Source organism: Candoia aspera, chromosome 1 (assembly GCF_035149785.1).
Source record: "Candoia aspera isolate rCanAsp1 chromosome 1, rCanAsp1.hap2, whole genome shotgun sequence".
Taxonomy (NCBI): domain Eukaryota; kingdom Metazoa; phylum Chordata; class Lepidosauria; order Squamata; family Boidae; genus Candoia; species Candoia aspera.
The window spans coordinates 91,421,218-91,443,954 of record NC_086153.1 but is presented as its reverse complement, the minus strand read 5'-3'; positions in this window follow the sequence as shown (position 1 = coordinate 91,443,954).

Here is a 22,737-nt window from a genome sequence, read left to right as displayed (position 1 = left end):
CAGATCTAAAATGCAGTTCATTCAAAAGTTCAGATCTGGAATCCTAGAAATAAGATGCTTCTTGTGTGGTACTACAAAAGTATTTACTGAGACACCAAGCAAAATGATTTATGCCACGATGAGAAGGCGCTTTCAGCCATCACTATCCCCTTCACTTAATAGTAGCACCTAGAGGTGGATCTCTAATAGTGATCATTTAATAGGAGCAGCTACCTGAAATACCAGGTTGGGGACAGATCGTCTTGGAGAAAATCTATCTATGTGATTGGTATTTGCTTTTGGGAGACTTTTAAATTTTTGTTTGTTAGTTTTCAGTCTAGCCTATAGCAATGAGTGACTGGTGATTTCCCACCAAGTATTGATCTTAATTTTTTTGAGATTAGCCAAAGTTAGCCAGCTGCTGCTATCAGCTGTGATTAATAACTTTAACTGGATACATTAATAGCTCAAAGTAGGTTATAGTACATTTTAGACAATGTGTGAGCAATTTCAGGTATTTCACAAGAGGACAATTAAAATAATAAGGGCTGTAAATAAATATGGTTTACGAACAAGATCTTCTAATGATATCAATCTAGATCTATATTTAAATCTACAGTATATACTGTATATGTAGCTTTGACATTCATACACACATAAACACATATAATATTTGACATTTATTGTAAAGCGCGCGCGTGCACACACACACACACACGTTTGGTATTTGATTCCTTGTCATATTTTTATGACTAATTTGGCTTATTGTTAGTTGGCACATATTTGTTTGTGTAGGATGTGTTACATTTGTACATGGTTTTATCAGTCTCTGAAACTAGTCTGAGATTATTTTAGACTATTCAAGAGAGACTTAGTCAGGATGTGTATGTGCATTGCAAGTCTCCCTGAATATTGGTGCAGAAATTCCAGATCTGATGTACTGTGCCACAGTGTGCTCTTGTCTCTATTTAAATTGTTATTTCTGGAATTCAAACGTGCTTCAGAAGCAAGGATCATATGTGATTCTTTGCAAGTATTGAGGAAAGGTCATTGGCCTATGGCTGGGTTCTCTTTACTTCAGTTGTATGGTATATTTCAACTACCTTTCACAGGTAAGATCAAACACTTCATCATGCTTTCTTCCCACTGAACAGGACCTTGTAGCTTATCATATCATCATCATATATCATATCATATCACATCATATCATATCACTTTTTGGTCAAATTCAGTATTAGAGGTTTTACATTTCATTTCAGTAACTAACTGCCCAGAGATATCTCTATGAGTCTGCCAATGATTCCGTGAGAAATCCTACTCAAAGGCCCTTCCTTCCTTCCTTCCTTCCTTCCTTCCTTCCTTCCTTCCTTCCTTCCTTCCTTCCTTCCTTCCTTCCTTCTTTTCTTTCTGAATTCATAAGGCTGCCCAACTCATAATTTATGACTCTGGGCAGCTTATATCCTTCAAAAAAAAATAATTTAAATCCAAATCAATCAACAATAATATGGAACCAATATCACAAAGCAAAATCATATGCATAACTGAGGCTGGGCAGAACAAGTATGCAAAGCATGCAGCTTGTTTTCAGTTGGGCAAAACCTCTTCTATATCTTTTGGACAAGCAATGAGAGAACAGATAAAACTTTTGCAACTGCAAAAATTTTCATCCCAATCAAATTCAACAAAAGGATTACTTGCTCACTCTTAGAATCTCTCTCCTCTCCAGCTACAGTAAACAACAATAAAAAAAGAAAGGCTTATTTCCAGTGTTTTCAGTTCATGGCAAGATTTTTCTGTAGAGCCAGAGGACACTTAGAAATATTGCCATGCTGATTCTTTACTAGGATATAATTCAATGGCTTTGAACTGAAGTTGTCCACCCTCAGCTCTGACATCAGGAAATGTCTATTGCTTCTATCACAACTTCAGGACCAACAAAATTTTTATGAAGATGAGTATTAATAGATCAATGTGAAGAGACTTCTACACATTTTTTTTCTCAAAAGGTAGCTTCAGTGTTCTTGCTGGGTTTTTTGTCCCTTCCATCAGTGCCGACTCCTGGAGACTGCAGAGAGAGTGACCAGCCCAAGGTCACCCAGCTGGCTTTGTGTCTAAGATGGGATTAGAATTCACAGTCTCTTGTTTCTAGTCTGGTTCTGTCATGTTTCCCCTTTCAATGTTCTGTTAACATTGTAACGTTTCACATGTCAACTCATTTCCCGTGTATACTCGCTTGGCTCGTTCGGGGGTTTTCCATTCCTGCGCTCTCCGTTGTTTTGGATCTTTGGAATGTATGTTTGGGTTTGCAATCCTGTTCAAGGTTACTTTCCCAGGCGTGTGTAACAGTTCCTAACACCTGGGAGGGGGTGAGTGCTGACGGGCGCTTGGAGCGGGACTGGATTGAAGGCAAGGCTTTTAAAGTTTGTATTTGGCGCGCTTTTGCTCATTCTCAGCTTTCTCTGTATTTGCATACTATTCCTTCAATAAATCAGTTTTCTTTAAGCCCGAGCTTGTGAGACTGAGTATTTGGGATTAGGCAACCATTACAGGTTCCTCAACCACTATGCCAAACTGGCTCTCAGTTTCATTTTTACTTTCACATATTTATTTTAAAGGAGCAGCACAGCACACCACAGTGGGAGATGCCCTCCAGATGCAAGGTAATATCAGTTGTAATCAGATAACTATGAGCAAGGGGCATTTAATGAAACAAGCCCACACAAAATGGCATACCAATATACCATATATATTTTACCTATATACCAGATGTAATAAATGATGAAATCTATGAGTATTAGGAAAGGATAATGCAGAAAGCATCTGATTTAGATAAGGCTATTGCAACTCATGCCAAATATTATATTTTATCCATCAAGAAAGATCTCTATATCCAGTGATAAAGGTTTCCATCATCTACCATATGAAGAAGATATTTTGGGCTGCCCTAAGGTCCAGTGTCCAGGAGTTGCTCTGTAACTCAGTGGATTTGTTTCCAGTAAACATGTTTAGGACCGGCCTGTAAATTGCTGCCTTTTGTCATCAACCATGTAAATATAATACATGTGTTGTTAGACAAGCGATGTGGGGAGAAGTGGGAGAACAAATTCCCTGTGGATACAAAAGTTTCACTTCTGGCACCTCGATGATTAGTTTTTTCTCCTTCTATTGTCACTCCTCGTCGTTTCTTCTGTAATATGTATAGTGATTGTTTGCAGCCTGGCAACAGAAAAAAGGCGTAAGGGGGTGGGAAAACGAGAGTCCCTTGTGAGCTGCAATCCAAACTTCAAAGGCTTTGGGGACACTAAGGAGGCAGGTTTAAAACAGGCATGAAAACAAAAGGTCCACTTCCATCCAGACTGAACAGGGATGAGTTCTTGGTCCACTTTTTCTTCTTTAAAAAAAACAAACTTCTGGCAATGGAACAGATCACTGTGCCCACAGCTATATGCCCTCTTGGTTCTGCATCAGATGGAGATATGGGCATTTACTGCACCATAAATCAAGGAATAAACCATCCATGAGCAGCTGGTGCACGGGCTAATAACTATAATTATTAATCATGTCGATTTCACACCCTTCAAATTTATGTGATGTGTTTTCTGCAAGAAAGTTATCCTTGGAGCTGTGAGCTGTGTATGGTATGAAAATATGATGTTCTTGGATAATTGTTCCATCACCCTGAAATTGGGCTGTGGCTACCCCAGTGAGCAACAATAGCAAGGGAGAGTTTTCCTTTTTTCTGGTATACATCATTGTCCCACATTTGCCATTGTTATCCAAGCATGTGAATGACTTATAGCATTTGTCCTAGTCTTTTACCACTTGGTCACCGTTATTCTAATCCTAATTCTTATGGCTGTTTGAAGGCATACTTTGAAGTTGCCTTGGTATCATTTGCAAAGTGGCAGTGATAAACTTATAAAGTTGTTTCATAGAGTAAAAAGTCCAAACCGCAGTATTTTAAACTGAGGATCCAAAAATATATCATCCCCTTCAAACAAAACCAAACAAAACACCTTATTTCCCTATCTGAAGGACAGTGTTTTCAGGAATAGTAGCTAATAATGTGTGAAAGAATCCATTAACTATTAATCTAATAGGCAAACAAAAGATTAACGAATTTCTTCTGGCATAAACTTTTTGTTAATTATATCCACGATCAGCTTAGCCTGTATGTTTGTGTAGTTGTATTCAGAAGAAAAATAACTTGACAGTGATGCTTCCCTACCCCATGTGAGAGTTTTTTTATCTTTCACTTTTTCCAATGACATTGACACACATTGTTGAGCAATAAAGCGAACAGCTTATAGAGAGAGCGATCCAATTATTAATTTTTAATCATAGCTTTCCTTAACAACATAAGGCTTTGGAAACTAATCATCATGTTAACTTGACACAGCAATGACCACTCATCATCTAGCCCCCTGAAAAGTTCACAGGAAGCTACCCACATATTCTGAAGCTGGCAGGGCTGTCATCGGGAAGGATCTAAACTACTCCTGCTGACTTTACAGCTGCTCCATTCCAATGACCCCCAGAAGGATCTGGAAATTTGTTAGGAGAAATTTCTATTAATCAACCACAAACAGACTATTACCATTTCACACTTTGCTTCTATCATTTCACACATTTAATGAATATGAAGGTCTGTTCTTCAAAAACATCTGCAACTGGGAGGGGAGGGGGTGTGGGAAAGAAAAAATAAAGATGGAAAAAACCACAGAGCTCACATGGCAACAAGTGTGATCACCAAAGGGCTCTTAAAACAGTTCTCTCCACCCCACCCCACCCCATCCCCCAGTTTCTGGAAAGGAGGCAGATAAGACTGAAAACATCGCAATACTATTCTCTGAAGTCCCAAGTTCCCCATAAAAATACCATGGTTGACAAAAAGTCCACCAGAACCCTGAGGAATATATTCATCCTAACTAGTTCTCAGCAGAGGTCATTCACCAAGGTGATAGCATTTTCATTCCAAGTTCTGGCCTCATTGGAGAAGATCCAAATTATCCTTTAAGAAAGCATAGAACTAAAATTATCACACCTTCCTTTAAAACATTAGGACAAGATTTCCACCACAGAAGCATTTGGACCACTATTATGTAGTTGGTCAATTCTCTCTGGCAGTTTTTATTAACTAGGATGAACAAGGCTTCAGAAAGCAACAGTGGACCTGACTTCTCCAAATAATTGGTCAAAAACATGTCTAGGACTAAGTATTTAATTGGGACAGCTGTAAATTGTGAGGGCTCAGCAGGACTGTTGAAGTCCCCCATCCCAGTCACTTTGTGGGAAGTCACCATCATCACTGCAACCAGTTCAGTCAGCTCAGGTTGGGAGATTGGGAAGGTTGTAGATTTGAAATGCATTGGCAATTCATGTCAGACTGGATCATATCCATACATCTCAACCAGATCCTACCTTGCTCAAGGCAAAATGCCTTGTCAATCTTTTTGCTAAGCTTTGTTTCTTTTGCTTTATGGGTCTTACAGAAAAATCATATCTTCTGCTGGGCCTAGTCTCAGGAAGACATGGCAGGAGAAGGGAAAGACTGAGCTGTAAACTTTATTTGGTAAAGACAGAATTAATCTGAGATGCTGCGTTCCATTCTAAAGTTTCCTTCCTACCCAATTCAAAGCTTCCAACTTCCAACGTATCTTCAGGTACAAACTTTTGGGAGGCAAAAAATTCCATACTCTCTTTCCTAGTAGTACTCTATTTAACTTAATGAGTAAAAACAACCTTGTTATCAGTCTAGGAAGAGCTGTTTCCTATAGCCATTGATCTGTTGTAATGAGATGCAGGTGGAAAGTGGGAGGAATATCTTTGAAAGCACCAAATATACTAATCAAGCTTCAGAGCTCCTGCTGAAAACTAAAGTGAATAAAGTAAATTGGTTGATTTATTACAGCACTTTCCTCCTCAGTTTTGTGAATCAGTCTTTATCGCTGTAAAGTTCATTTTCCTTATAACATGAGTGTAATGGCAGCAATTCCACAGATAATGCTTCCCAGTTTTCACATCTCAGAACCTTTGGCTGATTTTCTGATTGTTGTGCCACTTCCAAAACCAAAGAAACCCTGCTTCTCCCACCCAAGCAAGCACAATTGCCAGAAATATAAAAAGATCCATTACTTTTCACAAAAACAACAAAGTTAGCTTGATAATTAAGTAATGAATAGCTCGATTATAAATAATTAAGTTACAGATACAGAGAATTTAAATTTATGGACTCACACCTAAATATGGAAGTAAATCACATTTAATTCAATGAGATACTCAGTGCTCTGTTTAGAACTGGACTGAACGGGAAGGTTCTAACATCGGACAGTAGTGTTTATCTGAGAGATCAGATCTGGCTTCAGACCAATGGGTTTTTCATTTTTGCTATCAGAAGTGGAAGAGGAGCACCTAAAGAGCTCTAAAACAGAACTGTCCAGATGGTGTTGAACACAATTTCTAGCAAGACCTGTAGGGTCCCAGGATCCACACTCCTACTCTAAAAAACATTTCAAACATTTTGATAAACTAGAAGTCCCAGGATTATTTAACAGAAACCTTGACATCTAAATCTATAGAAACAAACACACATTTGTAGAGAACATATGCCCTCAGTGACTTTTTTCTCACTCCATCCTATTTTTCCCAATCCATCCTATTTTTGTCTTGATGCTACCACTGACAGAAAAGTCCTTGCATGTGGGGATATTGCTATATTAGGGAAAAAAAGGGAAGATCTGGATCTCATAACATTTGTTGATCGATTGATTCATTTGATCACTCTTATAGGCTGCCTCAGCTGCAGATGCAGCTGCTCATTATTCAAAGTGCTTTCTAATTACAGGTAGTCCTTGGCTTATGTCTATTCATTCAGAGACTGTTCAAAGTTAGGGCGGTGCTAAAGAAATGGACGTACGTATGACCAGTCCAGCCATCTCAGCACCCCCGTAGTCATGTGATCACGATCCAGGCACTTGGGTGCCCAGCTCACAATTATGATGTTGCAGGTAGATGCGGTCACATGATCGCCATTTGTGACCTTCCCTGCCATCTTCCCACAAGATGATGCTTAGTAGAGTATTTCTACATATTTTTTTTAATCTAATGTGACCATAACTTAGTGATAATGTATTAGGCTTGCATGCAGGAAGTTCCATGTTCAGTTCTTGGCATGTCCAGATAGAATTGGGTGGCGGTGGTGGGGGTCCTGCTCAAAGCACTGGAAAGCATTGGTAGTAAACATCACTAATATTTGGCTAGATAGATCAATGACATTTTCCTGTATTTTTACTCAGAAGTAAGTTTTATCGTATTCAGTGGGACTCACACTCAGATACATGCACACTGACTACAATCTCTGTAATGAATAGCCATTTCCAATGTTTAAAAATGGCTAGGAATATCCAGTCTAACATAATTTCCACAGCTTCCCAGCCTCCTTGCTATGAATGATTAAATGATCTCATGGATTTGCATTCACTGCTTGACTGTGGCAATGTCAAGGGATAAGCTGCACATGTGGAGAAAGAATCACAAGTCAGATTAGCCACTATAGCTGGAATTTATTACATTGCATTGTGTCATCTCAAACCAAGAACAAGTTCACAAAAGGAAAACCAGAATGATCATGGGACTGGAAACTGAACTGCACGAATAGCTTGCTCCAATATGAGTAGAGGCCACTGACCATCTCTTGAGGACAGCAATGCATGACATTATTCTCTGCCCACACCCAACACACCAAAAAGGTAACCTCTGCCCATCTTTTTCTGCTATGGATTGAGTAATGTGTGCTGACTTGTGCCAGCAAAAGTATCGCTGTCTGGTTGGCCTGCTGTGCTTCATTTCATTGTTGGTGTCACAAGCACTGATGGCGAGCAGGAGGGGGCCTCTATCCAGGGGGGAAAATGCATGCGTAGTACTGAGGAATTAAGCAGCCATTCAAAGAGACACAGATCAGACCCGCCTTGACTTTTGGGGTTTATCTGTCTGGGTTTTTCCCACGCTTCTTCAGTTTGTTAGGATTCTGTTAATGTAGCAGTAATAAACACTAGAGACCTACTCCTCGTCTCAGCGTGACTTCTGACTGTTAGGACAGTCAGCACACTCCTCCACTCTGGTTGGCCGCTGTGTACTTTCACAAGTATGTCCCCTCCCCTCTTATCACTGACCACTTCTCTTCTTGGCTATTTTTGTTTGTCTGTTTTACATGTTCACCAGTGGAACTTTATTTTTTAAGTATCAGTGATAGACCACGCTCTCTCTCTCATCTATTTTTCTTATACCAACTGACTCCCAATGACTCTGGGTGGTTAACAGGTAAAAAACATTAAAAAGAAGAGGGGAAAAAAATAAAAAATAGTCAAAAAGATGCCAAGGATGACAAAAACTGGGCAGGAATGAAAAAGAAACCCACTGACACAGCCCAAAGGGTTAAGTCTTACACTGACTAAATTTCCAACCTGTTTAAGCAGGAAGCAAGCAGATGGCTTAAGACTGCAGGGTAAAAAAGCCCTAAATCAAGGAAGGAGAGATTGAACAAAGTAGAAATGTTTAGCCTTAAGAAGAGAAGATTAAGAGAGGATGAGATAGCACTTTTCAAGTTTCTGAGGAGATATCCTGCAGAAGTCCAAGATTTTTTGTCTATCATCCCAGGATGCAACACATATAATGATGGTCTTAAGACATAGGAAGGTAGTTTACAGCTGAACCTTAGGAGAAACTGTCCCCAAGGAAGACCAATTCAGCCATTAAACCACATAATTAGAGATTGCAGGCTATGTCCAAGAAGAAACTAAACAGCCATCAGTCAGGGATGCATTAGATTGGATTTCTGCATCAGGTTTCTTGAACTCTGTGGGCTTTTCCTCACTGACATCAAACCATTCACATAAACATACCCTGGGACCCATTTTTGTTTGGGAAGTACTTTTTCCTGGTATGTCCTCTTGATATTACTTTTCTCTCATCACTAGTCCATGAATGAGACAGCCTTAAGCTGTCTTTAACTGTATCAGTAGTAAAATAGTGTTTTCTTTCTTATTCTAATACCATCAAAGAGTGGCTACAACAGGGATAATATCTATTTGGCTTAGTCAGGAAATTACAGTGACTTGAAACAGAGTGAATAAGAAAGGATAGGAACTGACAATGGGGACCTCAAAGTGCAGTCTGATGCATTTTTCTGCTCCTCAAAGATGGGTGGATTATGCATCAACTCAGCAGTGGGGAAAGGCACTATGATCCTGTGATCTTAATTCCCATTACAACCAATAGGACGAAAGTCCAGATTAACTTTTTAAGGGAACTAAAGTGCAACTAACTTAAGCCAAGAGGAAAGTGATTTCCATTTGTCATCACTGCTCATTCTCACAGATTGCTCTACATTATCACTTAATTCTCTAGCAGAGAGCCTTTGCTACTTTCGTAGAAGTTCTGTGACCTTTAGAATATTCAACTCAGAAGATTATGGAGGTGAGCAAAGGGACAGCATCTCTTATTTTGATTCATTCTCTAGTTACATGCTTGTTAGCAATAAGTCACTTAAGAGGCAACATTTTGTCCCTTAAACTTCTTCAGAAATGATGATGAGTTAGAGGTCTTTTGAAAAGTGGCTTCTGTAAAAAAAATATGGCCCCTATTTCACCCCTTGTTATTTCACTGGGCTATTTTTATATTTTTTATTGTAATCTTAATAAATTATTAAATTTATTTTTATTTTAATTCAATTCTAGTACTTAATTCACACTTTGCTTTTTAAATTGATAATCAAGGATTGATTTTATGCGAGCTGCTCAGAGTCTGATGAATGTGAGCAGGATATAAATTATGTAATAAAGAAAGAATTTCCTTCACTTCCCTCCCAACCCCAACCACCAAAAGTCAAAAACCTGGACCAAAAGTGGTCCTACCAGATATGGTCTACAGGTTACCCAGCCTCGGCCTATATATTATAAATTACTGCTTTCAAAAAAAGATTTTTTTTTTACGGCTTGCAAATACAGAGGGATTCTCAAGATATTTTCATTTCCTGTGTAAGAATCATCACCATAATTAGGGCACTGGATCTTGCAGAGTTCAAGAGGCTGATTTATACAGCTTTGAAAAAGAAATTTCTCGCAATGTTGACCTATGTTTTTGTGTGTTTGTCGTCTGCATGGGTTGATGCTGATGCAGTCATTTTACACGTTCTCAAGAGTTTTGTATCATTTCCTTCCTTCCACGGATTTGGTATGACCAAATATATGAGATCCCTGGCATTTTATCACCTGCGGGTGCCTGAGCAATTATTCCTGTAATCAATGCCTCCTTCTGCTTTACATTTCTTGTTTGATTTAAGATCAGCTACATCTTTTATCATGCTGTACTCCTGTTGAGCTCAACCTGAGCTGCAGCGAGCCTGTTTTAAAAAGAAAACCAATTTGTGAGGGATATGTTCAAAGTTATGACTAAGGTTTGTAAACTGTGTCCCTGAGTTCAGATGATTCAAAACTTGAATATGAAGATCTGTTTTGCCTGTTTTGCATGATGAGCCATGGCAATCCACCTCAAAAGGGCGTTTGACAGAGCCATTTCCTCTGTCCTTACATTTTAAACATGAAGTATTTGATTAAACATACCCGCAGGAGAGGCGTGAACGAGGGGCTATTCTCTTCCACCTTCCCTTTCAACCGTGAAATGGAGAGCTAAATTGGTCCACATACATTTTGACAGTTACTCAGTCATTAAGCTTTGGTTTGCTAGTAAAACCATTCTAGATTGTTATAATCCAATAAAAACAGCACATCAGTTTCACCACTTTCAGAGCCTCATTATCATCTCTGGGGTAGCAAGCCAACAAACCAGGAGTGAACAGATAAGTTTGATCCAAAGAAGCTGTTTTTGGTGTCGTAGGTGTATATAATGCAATTCAGTAAAATTCAGCCTCTGAAGGGTTGGGGTGGGGGTAAGGGGTGGAACGAAGCTGCTTCTTTTGAAGATGATTCTAATAGACTAAAGAAAAAAAATACAGGAGAAAGGCACAGCTTCTTTCAGCTGTCCCCTTTTGTGCACTTTCCCATACGAAACTAAGTTACCACCGCTGCTCTGCACTTTGTTATTATGACAGGAAAAAATGAATTTCTAATGAGGTATCTGTACCAGCTGCAAGCACCTTGTGGATCTCCATGGACCATAAGCACAGTCAGATGTATTTTCTGAATGCCAAACAGCCTTGAGGAGGAAGGTCAATTGTAAACACACATTTCCTGGGAGAAACTCTTTTGTGTTTCCAAATCAAACTGTTAATCGAAAAGCTATGGAAGGTGTGCATTGGTTCCCAGAGGGAACCCCCCCCCCCAAACATTTTGGAATTTGTACTTTCTATTCTGGCACTTTCTGGGATTTCAAGTTGCTTTGTGCTGTTTGCCAATTTTGACATAATTCTGGGAGAAGAGAAATGGGTTTCTTGGTTGGCAAAGGCTTGATGGTTAGGTTCACCCACTGTGCTTAATGGGTGTTTGGTTATCTAAGCCATTGTTTACAAGGAAAACCAGTGAAATGTAGTGGTTAGAATGTAGGGTTAAGACAGGGAAGACTGACGTTTAGTTCTCCACTCAGTTATGAACTTCACTGGGTGACCTTGAACTCTCTCTCTCAGCCTAATTATCGTAAGGACAAATGGCCAATGTCACCCAGTGAATGGGAAATAAGGTCTAACACATCTACAAGTCACTGGATTGGGAAAGGCTGCTCTAACCCAATAAGAGGGGAGGAAGAAACCTTCTCTCTATCAACTTTCCCAAATCTCCACCATGACCCTTTTAAGTAAACGTATCCTAAACTGAACAGTCCAAATTCTTTAGCCTCTTCTTAGTGGGAAGATGCTCCTAATCATTTCTTACCACTTTCTCCACCATTTTCTGCAGAATCTTGTTTAAAATGTGGTAACCATTAATATCATAGACATCATATAGTATATGTTTATAGTATATAGCATATGTTTACATGGTTTACTTTTGTTTGATTTTAAGTGCTAACTTTGCACCAGGATACTGGATTTTATATTTCTCTTGTTCTTTTTACTAACTGCATTTTATTCTTGGCATTGATTTATTCTGGGTTTTGAATGTTTAGAAATTGCAAATATTTCTTGTAATTTTGAAAACTATCTGGAGGAGGAGGAGGAGGAGGAGGAGGAGGTGGAGGAGACTCATCGCATGATATAATGGAATTAACATACTCAACATTTCAATCTCTTTCCTTATGGTCCAAAGCAAGGAACTTGCCTTTTATTCCACTGATTGATCACCACAACTTCTTACACCAAGGGAACAATCTTGAAATCATGGTAGCTATTTCATGAGGGGAAACATTTCTTTATCCATTTTTTTAAATAGATGTATGTAACATTATCTTAAACTTGCCTTCTCAGTAGGCTTGTGTTAATTATTGCAGTAGGCTTGTGTTAATTATTGCACATAGTGATGATATCACTATGCCAGTTTGGGATCCTTTCTGAGGTAAAATTCTTGAAGGCACCTCTGCCATATAAGCATGTGTTTTCATATCTATGCTTAAGCTCTTCTGAATGTTATTTAGAATATGACGGTTGTTCCTTGCTTTTTTCATGCAATAAGGTACTGAACACCATTTTCCACATAATATCTAAACAGGTTGGTGCATTAGTCTTTTACCATAAAAACAACCAAAAGCCTTGCACCTCTCTAAAAATCTAACACATACATTTTCAAAGATGTGAACTAGATTGTTACTCATGAAAGGCCATGGCTGCTGTAATAAATGTGTTTGACTGTAAAGTATTGTAAGATTCTTCATGGTTTTCACTGCAGGAAATTGATGCTGTTGTTAACATAGCAGCTGGATCCATCAATTTCACTAAGGCATCAAGTTCAGGTGTTATGGGAACCTTGCTATGATTTATTTAATGAACCATGCTTACACAAATTATGGCTTGGCCACACAAACCAAGGTTACACAAAATGGTTGTGTGACCATAGTTACAAAACAAATCATGGTTATAGATGTCCTGTTGTGGCTTAATCAACAAACCATGGCTATATGACTCATGAATACAGTAATTTATGATGATTAATAAATTGGTTAGATATTCAGTTACAAGACTGTTTAATTTCATGACAAAGAACTTTGAATGAACATTAGAATGAAATGAAGACAAACAAATATATTACTCATAAATCTTGGAAGAGAGTTTTGCTGGGGGATCTACATCTCAAATACCCTTCTTCATGCTTGCACACAGAATAAAATATCTATGTCCATGTGCATGCTTCCTCTCCTTCCTCTCTGACAAAGAGCCAGGACAGAGTAGCTGACAGATTGACTGACTAGCTATATGTCCCAGAATCTCTGCAGGTGGTGATGACACTGATGGATAGTGATGGATGACTATGACACAGCTCCACCCTTCCCACTTAACCATGTGCATGACAGAAGGTCCCCCAGGCCAGGACTGGCTATTCTAACAATGCCCACAAACAGGCATTTAGATGTGTAAAAAACAATGCCTTTGGCTCCAGCAGTGATTGGGCCTACTGATTTGGGGCCCTTTAATGAGTTGCTAATGTGAAAATAATTTTCTTTTTGGACTTTAGAGTTGCGGGAATAAAGACAGATGGAGCAACGCCATAGAATTGATAATGGCTTGGCCAAAGGCTAAGAGTCAGGAAATGCAGTTTAAGGGAGGTGGGAATTCTATCACTGTAAGAGCTGCCAAATCCTCACTCACATTTTTGCATGCTCTGTAAAATAACTTTTTAGAATATCTCTCTCTCTCTCTCTCTCTCTCTCTCTCTCTCTCTCTCTCTCCTCTGTCATCTATCATCTATCATCTATCATCTATCATCCATCATCCATCATCCATCATCTATCTATATCTATCTATCTATATTTGTATCTATATCATCTGTATCTATATCTATATCTATATCTATATCTATATCTATATCTATATCTATATCTATATCTATATCTATATCTATATCTATATCTATATCTATATCTATATCTATCTACCTCTTTTGAAGTTTCCACGTTTTCAATTTATGTTGCAAAATATGAACCAATTCAGGATGAGAACAGATAATGAAGCAACAATCCCTGATGTTTTCTTTTTAACACCATATGTTTTCAAGACAAGACATAAGGATGAATGAGAGGGAAAATCATTTCAAGAACTGTTTAGCAGAAACAACATAAATAGCATTATCAGGAAAAATTATATTTGCTTGCCAACTAAGTGTCTCTAGCAACTCTAAAATCTTGACTTTTTAAAGACTTTGATTTAAAATAGCAAGTGTAAGAGGGTGTGTGGGGGAGTGTTCTGTAAGTGTTTGTTACACTTATACATCTAAAGGCTGCAGGTAAAACTTCACAGGGGAGAAAATGAGGTGTTTTTCAAACTCCAAATTATTCATGAATTACCCCAGGTTTCCCCAAGCTGGTGCCCTCCAAATGTGTTGGATTATGACAATGATCATGTTGGCAATGAATGATAGAAGTTGTAATTAGAGAAGACTTGGCAAGGGCAACTCAAAACAACTCACCATATAAACCCTTCAAGGGTGTCCTGTATGTATGTTGACTGACCTCCCTCCAACCCCCAGTTATCCTATTTTGCTCTAACCATTGTGCCATGACAGCAGAGTGTAGAATGAGCACTTCCATCATTCTCATGACCATTTTAGGAAGCTAGGCATGAGTTGTACCTGACTTAATGGAAAGTGGAGGTAACCGTAGTTCAGCATCTTGCAACTATAATACAAAAAGGCATAACACACCGGTCATCCCTGTGTATTATTGGTTCTGCCTTCAGTATTTCAGTTATAGTCTATTAGGGAGACAGGAAGAGTAAAGCAGTCTCTCTTTCTACCAGCTACCTCACTGAACCATGACTCAGAGGGAAGGACATTACATGTTTGAGTGTCATAATAATGCTTCATATTTATCTTGTCTATTAAAAAAAGCTTTATAGCCTAATTTGTGTAATTACCCTATATGTATAATTGCCAATATAATTCAATAATAACATTGCAGATATTTAAATAACAATGGCTCTCCTAGAACCATCTAACTGACATCTTTCCCAAGGATTTTCCAGAATCCAAAACACACTAAGAAGTATAGGTCTGGCAGTATAATGCTAGCTGGATCCCCAGAGGATGTCTATACCTCCTCCAAATCAACATACTGTATTTCTGTTACTTTATGTTGGTGCCACTGTATGAGTTTGGGCCCCAAAAAGGTTGCCCACTGTGTACCAGCTCCAGGGCTGGTATACTGTAGCATGGTATTACTGTACATAAGGTGGCAAGTGGTTATGAAAGCAAGTTCTGTGAAAAGAACCTGTATGTGTGTGCTTTAGAAGGCAGTCTCCTTGCTACTCAGAAAATACCAAGTTAGTCAAAATATTTATCCCATGGACTTCCATAGTATCTGTTGCAACAGATAAAGAAATGAATGGATACTTCCAGCTGATAGTCCTAACGCTTCCTGGTTGTGGCATTTCTATTTATTGTCTCTGTGTGTGGAGGTTACATTTGGCAAAAGGGCCATGTATGGTCACTCCAAAGACTCTTACTTTGGTCTAAAGTATGCACCATAGCTTTCAATGTTTACTGACTCTGTGGGCAAAGGTGCAGAATTGTATATAACCTGATTTAGAAAATAAAACAAAACCCATGATTGACCTATGGAAACCCATCACTGAAAAGGAAAACCCAGTGCATTTGTTCTATACTATAACCATACTGAAGCCAGTTCTGCAGTCATAAAGAAAAGCTTTATGTTGAATGCCTCAATGGTGACACTGTAGTCACTAGGGAAGAAATGACCTGCATGAGTAACACAACCTGGTTCTCCAAGAGGTTTAAAAAAATAATAATGTAATAATTCATTTTCACCTAGCATATTCCTACCCAATAAGGCAATGAATTATCGATCAAAATTAACACACGTCAGTTGCATTTTAAAATGTAATGCTTGCATATTTATAAGTAGGCTTGTCTTCCATGCTCACTTGACAGAGGAACTAGAAATTACATTGAAATAAATTGAGAATGTGGGGTAGGCACTTTCCACCACAATGCTGGATAACCCTGTTTTATTAAAATAGATGACAGAATCATGCTTTTGCTTTCCTTTAGTTGCTAATCCCCAAAGAGAGACCGTCTACAAAGCGACAACATCTGGTGTCCATTATTTCACCAGATCTGTTGTGATTAGTCCATATGATCAGTCTGGTCGATTGGTGTGAGTGTGCAGCAGTCTCTTCTACCCGTCCACTTGAGCTGTCACTTCTGCTTTGGGAGGCTTGCTAATTTACCAGTGCAATTTCCAATATTTGCTAGATTTCCACAAGGAAATCTCAGAGACTTTCAGGGCAATCGCCTGTGTGGCTTCAAACAGAAAGCTACCCTTAACAATAGAAGGGAAGCTTTATCAATTAACTGAAACAGCTCTGTTGAAACAGTCTCCAGACGTTGTTCCATTTCAATTAGAGGCAACTTATTAAATGCTCTGAATTTTTGTTTTGTCTCCAAAAAAAAAAAAAAAAACACCACCCAAACAAAACAAAACTAGTCAGGAAAGGATAGAGAGCCAGATTGAAAATGCTGACTCATACTGGGAAACTGAGGCAAGAGCTATGGTGTTGACCAATACAGTAAGATTCTGCTCTCTTCCACAACCACATTCTTTTGTTAGATTGCCCAGCCAGCAGAATGAAGGGCCAGTTATTTGAGTTCTAAAGAAAGGGTGATACGCTGAAGACAGGTAGGCTCACGTACTTCACTTTTCCCTTTTTAGATTGTGTAGGTCTTGATGAGGGCCAGCCCAAGACATTTTTGTCAGCTAAGGCAGAATGGCTAATGGTTCCTTCTTCCCCAAGTGAAGGTGCATAACACCCAAGGCTGGTTGCATTAGATCAGCACCTGACAGCAAACAACTTACAAGCATCTCTCAGCTGAAAGTACAATAATAAATAAAATAACAAGGTGCTGCTTCTTCACCCCGTCATTTGGGTTCACTGTAGAATCATTCCTGACTGTGATTCATTAATCTCTACACAGCTTGGCTTCAACCATACCTATTCTACTGGCCTGCTTAATAACAAGAGTGATTTTTTTTGAACATATGCTACTTGTAAATTGTAAGTGGAAAATGAATGCCTAAATTAGCACTAAAAGGTTTTCAAATAGTTTTAACAAATAATGTAAAATGGGGAAGTTATTTACCTTGACCAGTTTAAAACCGTGATTTTTTTCCCCTGTGAATTCTTTCTCTTGAATTCTTTTTCTTCCAGATTTAAAAGGCTTCAAGTTTCCTGCCATGCTTCTTTTTCTGAATCCCAGGATCCAACACAGATGTGGAAACACACCATGATGAGAATGATCCATCTGATAAACAGTTCACATACTTAGCCATTGCGTCATTGGAACAGTGAAATGTAAAAAATAGTTATGCAAAGTAAAGTCTTGATTTCTTGACCAAATCTTTGGCCCTGATTTAAATTAAATAGCAATAAGCAAGCTGGTGCTCTTTAGATCTGAATAAGCCTGCACGTCTAGCAGTAATAGGGCCTGAACTCTTAAAACATCTGGAAAATACTATGTTGCCTATGACTGATCTAAATACTTTTCTGCCCTGGGACAAACATGAAATGACCTGCTTTAACATTCTCAGGACATCTGAATTAACTGGGATTGACATTCAGATACTGCCCCCATCCTATGGATTTATTTCTTTTTAAAAAGGTAATTTAGTGAGATAAAGGATGACCTAGCCCACTGTTCAGCCAGGGACAGCAGTGGAAAGGGGTTTTGAGACAGGTCTACTTATAGTCCTCCATTACTCTTTTGCTGCAATGTGTTTGGCTGTACAATAAAACAACGATAATGCTTCTTGTAACTGCTCCAGTGATAGGTACATTGAAAGAGTGAATGTTGTTCTGGTTCATTAATGCTTGACACACAAAGAGGTGGTTTTATATTCTTTATTACAATATTTACAGATATTTACACAATATAGACTGCAATCACCAAGGATTTTAGATTCTGAATTTGATGACTCAGGTCTTACAATTCCAGAAGGCCACTAGAACTAGTGGTTACTGGCTGTCAGCAATTAGTAGGTTCTCAGACAAGCAGATTAAGACTTAACAAGTCCTACAAAGAGGTTAGAGGCATAGGGCCTCCAGGCCTCAAGGTTTCCCTGCTATATCATGGAAACCATCACAAGACCTGGAGCTGAGAATGGGCTTGAGTTTAAAATGAGCTAGTTCAGGTCCCATCAAATTCAGATGCATAGGAAAACTATACTGAGGAAAGGAAGGAACTGACTTGGCAACTTTTGGCAATTTGGAAAATGCTCTACACAGAGCATGTAGAATAAGCTCACTAGATGTGGAAGACTACTTCAGAAATAATACTCTGAAAATAGCAAAATATTCTACAAGAAAGAAAAAGAAAGAAAGAAAGAAAGAAAGAGGAAAGGAAAGGAAAGGAAAGGAAAGGAAAGGAAAGGAAAGGAAAGGAAAGGAAAGGAAAGGAAAGGAAAGGAAAGGAAAGGAAAGGAAGGAAGAAAACATCAAAAGATCTATTTGACCTATAGTTTGGTCAGACCTTAACTATGAGGAGCTCAGCTGCACCAGGCTAATTTCCATAAGCATCATGTGGTGTTACAGAAACCACATTTTGCCAAGCTGTCAACTGTACAGGCTTCCCTTTGCTAAACAGACTCCCATTAATACTGTCTGCACAATTTGTCAGTTAAATGAGGTACAAGAGGGATGCTCTATTTGCCCCTAATTAGCTGTGCAGACTACCTTTGTCTGTTTGATTAAGTATTCACATTATCAATTTTGTTTAATCTGATTCATTTCACAGACCTCCCCTGGGACTCAGCCCATACGGTTAACTAATCTCTGGTATCATCTCTCCTATCAAGCAGCAAGGAACTCCCACAGAACACATTTTCTGACCATAGATTCCCCTCTCCCCAAATCTTCAGGGAAGGAGGAACCCAATTCATCCACCTGATTGTATTAGAGTTCATCTGAACTATTATAAGGCGGTCACCTTGCCCTCTCCGAGTTCTAACCCAGTCTTACACCATTTGGTGCTTTCCTCTGAAGAGTTAAATGGAAACCTCCCAGTAGATGAGAAGTCTGTGTTCTGAATCATTTTATATTCAGTCTTTCCAGAATGACAGCTTAATTATGGATTGCAGATTTATAAGGTTCTTTTTTTTTCAACCAGTAGAAAAAGATCCATTTTCCTATTGGCTAGGAAAATGATCATCCTCATGGAGTAATCATCCCAGATACACGTATTCCTTAGCATTGTTAGCCTATCTTAGTCCCTTCCCTACTTCTCTGGGTTACTGCCTTTTTTGTTGTTGTTGTTTGCATTATGTGGATTGTTTTTATCACGTATGCTTCCCAAAGATGCTAGCAGTTGGATGGCCTATACATTTGGTAAATAAATAAGGAAATGAATACTACAGCAGTACGTTCATTGATTTTCAGTCCATTTCTGGTTCATGTTCAAAGTAGTCACGCTAATCTTCAAAGTCCAAAACAGTTTGGGACCAGCAGGTTATCTGAAATCAGTCAGTCAGTCTCCCTATTTCTCTCTCTCTCTCCCTCTCTCCAAGATCCTAAATTCAGACATCTTTCTCTGGGTCCCACCCTGAAGTAAAAAGGAATAATGTGAAATAAGAGGCGTTTTTCTTTTTTTAATGATGACATCTTGATTGTAGAATAGCCTTCCCAGGCATGCTCACCAAACTGTCTGGGAGCCATTTGAGCAGGAGGAAGATTTTTTTTTTTAAATTTTCCTCAGCTGCCTTGTCAAAGTTTTCATACCTACCTTTTCTGCCATTAATTTTTGTTTGTTTTTTGTTGTTTCGCTTTTGCTTTAGTTGGGGGGGGGGTCCTTTTTTTAAAATTCAGATACTATTTATTCCCCTTTGTTTTATTAGTATATTGTGTCATTCTAACTTTTTTAGGGGTGTGGGGGGTGAGCTGTCCAGAAATCTTTTTGGTGATGGATGATACAGACATGTGATTAAGGAAATAAATAAATAAGCCAAAAGCCCCTGAAGGAAGAATTCAGATTTATTCTGGACTAGTTACAAGTCTCTTATGTGATCATTAAGCCTTAAGCAGTTTGGAATCAGGTTCTTAGATGTCTCCTTTCCCTTGAATACATCTGTGTTTTACTAAGATTGAAGGTGCCACCAATTAATGCTCCACCCATGAATGAAGTAGATACAAGTTGGACCAAAGAAAGCCCACTTTACTTCTCTCAGATGACCTATAGTGATATGACCTTTCTTTAAAAAAAAAAAAAAAGGTTTGGGGCTATAGCAAAATAAAAAGACACCGTACTGTATTTTTCGGTTCAGTAAGCTAGATTTGTCTATGCCTGTGAGCAATCATTTGCCTCATTCCTCTTTCCTCCAGCTTGGAGGAATATCCCTAACTGCACCGTGGACTGTTCTGGCCATTTTATAGAAAAGTAGGGAGAAAATAATGGTTTAAATGCATTCAGTAAATAAATAAACTGCAACTGGGCAAAAAAGTAGTATATTTGGAATATAACTACCTTGTTGAGTAAAAACAGGGATATGGTGGGAAGCTGTCAGGAGTTACTGTAAAACAAGCTGGGACAATCCGGTCTAATCGTAAACCCTACCACTCAGAGAGGCAAAGATTGGACACTTATATTCCCTTCAGAATTTCAGTAACGTACACCCCACACTGCATTCTTGGAAGTCCCAAAGGCCGTGGAGCAACACATGGCGAAGCAGCAAGGGCACTTTATTTTTAGAAACATAAAGGCTGTGTTGTTTCTTGAGGCATTTTGAGGAGATGCTTCATGGACGTCTTTGAGAAAATGAAGCATTTCTCCAAAGCTTTGCATAACTAAACTTGACTAATACTGTCTCTTTGTTTCAATTCACAGACTGGGAAGTAGGATTGATAGAAGCCCTATGAAGGAGGCTGATAATCATGTTATTGAATATATAACTGGAGACGGCAACAAATCCATTAGCTAGCCACATATGCCAACTACCGTACATATCTTGGTGTTACATGCTTTGGGCCACTCTGGAGATGTCAACCACAAACCCTGTTGCTATATATTTGGGGTCCATCTGAAAGAGCCTACATGAGTATCTAAGCATATGGGTATGGGAACAATGATGGACTGGGATTCCTGTCCCCATGGAGGGAATTCTATGCCCTTATAATTGTAGTCATGTAGGGGCCCTGCAGATGGATCTTGAAGTGTGTCAGCAGAGGATATGGTCATCAAAGGACAGGGTTTGCCTGAACAGTTTTGCTATTCTTACTACTCACTTGAGTAAGGCTAGGGGAAGAAGTCACCATAGCAGCCAGTGCAATCCTAGTTTTCTGTATGCTTCACCCCACCCCCCTCAAAATACCTGTCTGGTTGCCTTGGAGAAGCACGGCATATCTAGTGAGGAAGGCACTCAGGAATGATTAATCAGATGCCTTCTTCCTTATCAGAAGCATGACAAATTTAGCAGCAGAGCACCTTGAATAACTTAGGATCCATATGGAAAGTATATGGAGGTCACGTGTGACCTGTGGACTGACTCTACGTTCTTTAAGTAGCAGCAGAATGTGGTGAAGAGATGGGAGCAGACGTTTTGCCTATTAAGCAGAGAGGTTCAGGGGTGATATTTAAATTAGGCCACAGCCTAGTTTACCTTGGCTATTCCTCCCCTCCAGCTTGGCCAGCCCTTACTGGGGAACTGGACCAGCCTCATTCTCAGGCTGCAGCAATGCCTGTGCCAATAGGGCCATGGGTGTAGAGGAGGAAGGCAGGCAACAGGGGCATAGAGGTGAGCAGCCTACAGATGGTTCAGGATCATCTAGTGTGCAGCAACTGCACAGGTATGATGAAAAGTAGAAATGCACTACAAATACTTGCCACAATAACTCTTGAAATATGTTTTGCTCAAAATTCAATACTTTCAGGAAGAAAATAAATGAAAACCTGATGGTGAAGTGAGGTTCACTTTGTGGGTGACATGGAAAAACCCAAGGAAAAATATTTACTCCAAAATAATGTTAAATGTTTCATGTTGCTTTGAAGCATTACATTAAAAATACTTGAAGAATTATATTTCCTAATTCTAAAGTGAGTATGAACTTTAATCTGAACCAGCAATATTCACATGGAGGGATAAGAAGTATCTGGCAGTATGTGCAGTGAAAAGTTACTAAAATTTTATTTATTTATTTATTTATTATTCAAATTTAGTTACCACCCATCTCCCCCAAAAGAGGGACTCTTTTGTAAAATTGTAATAATGGAAATAGTAATTAATTCCACTAGTAAAATAATTTTGTATGAGTATGACCAAAGGGACCTGTTTTCAATTAGTGTTTTTTTTAAGTTTCTATGTGCCATTTTCAGAAATGTGTTTACATTTTACATTTTAATAAATACGAAAGCATTTATTTAATAGGAATCAATAGTAATTGTTATTAAAATTACAGCCTCAGCAAGGTTCAACCCCTTACTGATTTTCACTGATAATATATAGTGTATCAAGAAGAAAGAAGGCAGCAAGGAGAGAACCAGTAAAGAAGGGCTCTTGCAAAAGATCAACTAAATTCTCTTTTAATAGGCCTTCTAATTTAATCCTTCTTCATTCAGTTTCATCTCATGATGAAGTTGAGTTGCTTAATTATGGAACCTGCAT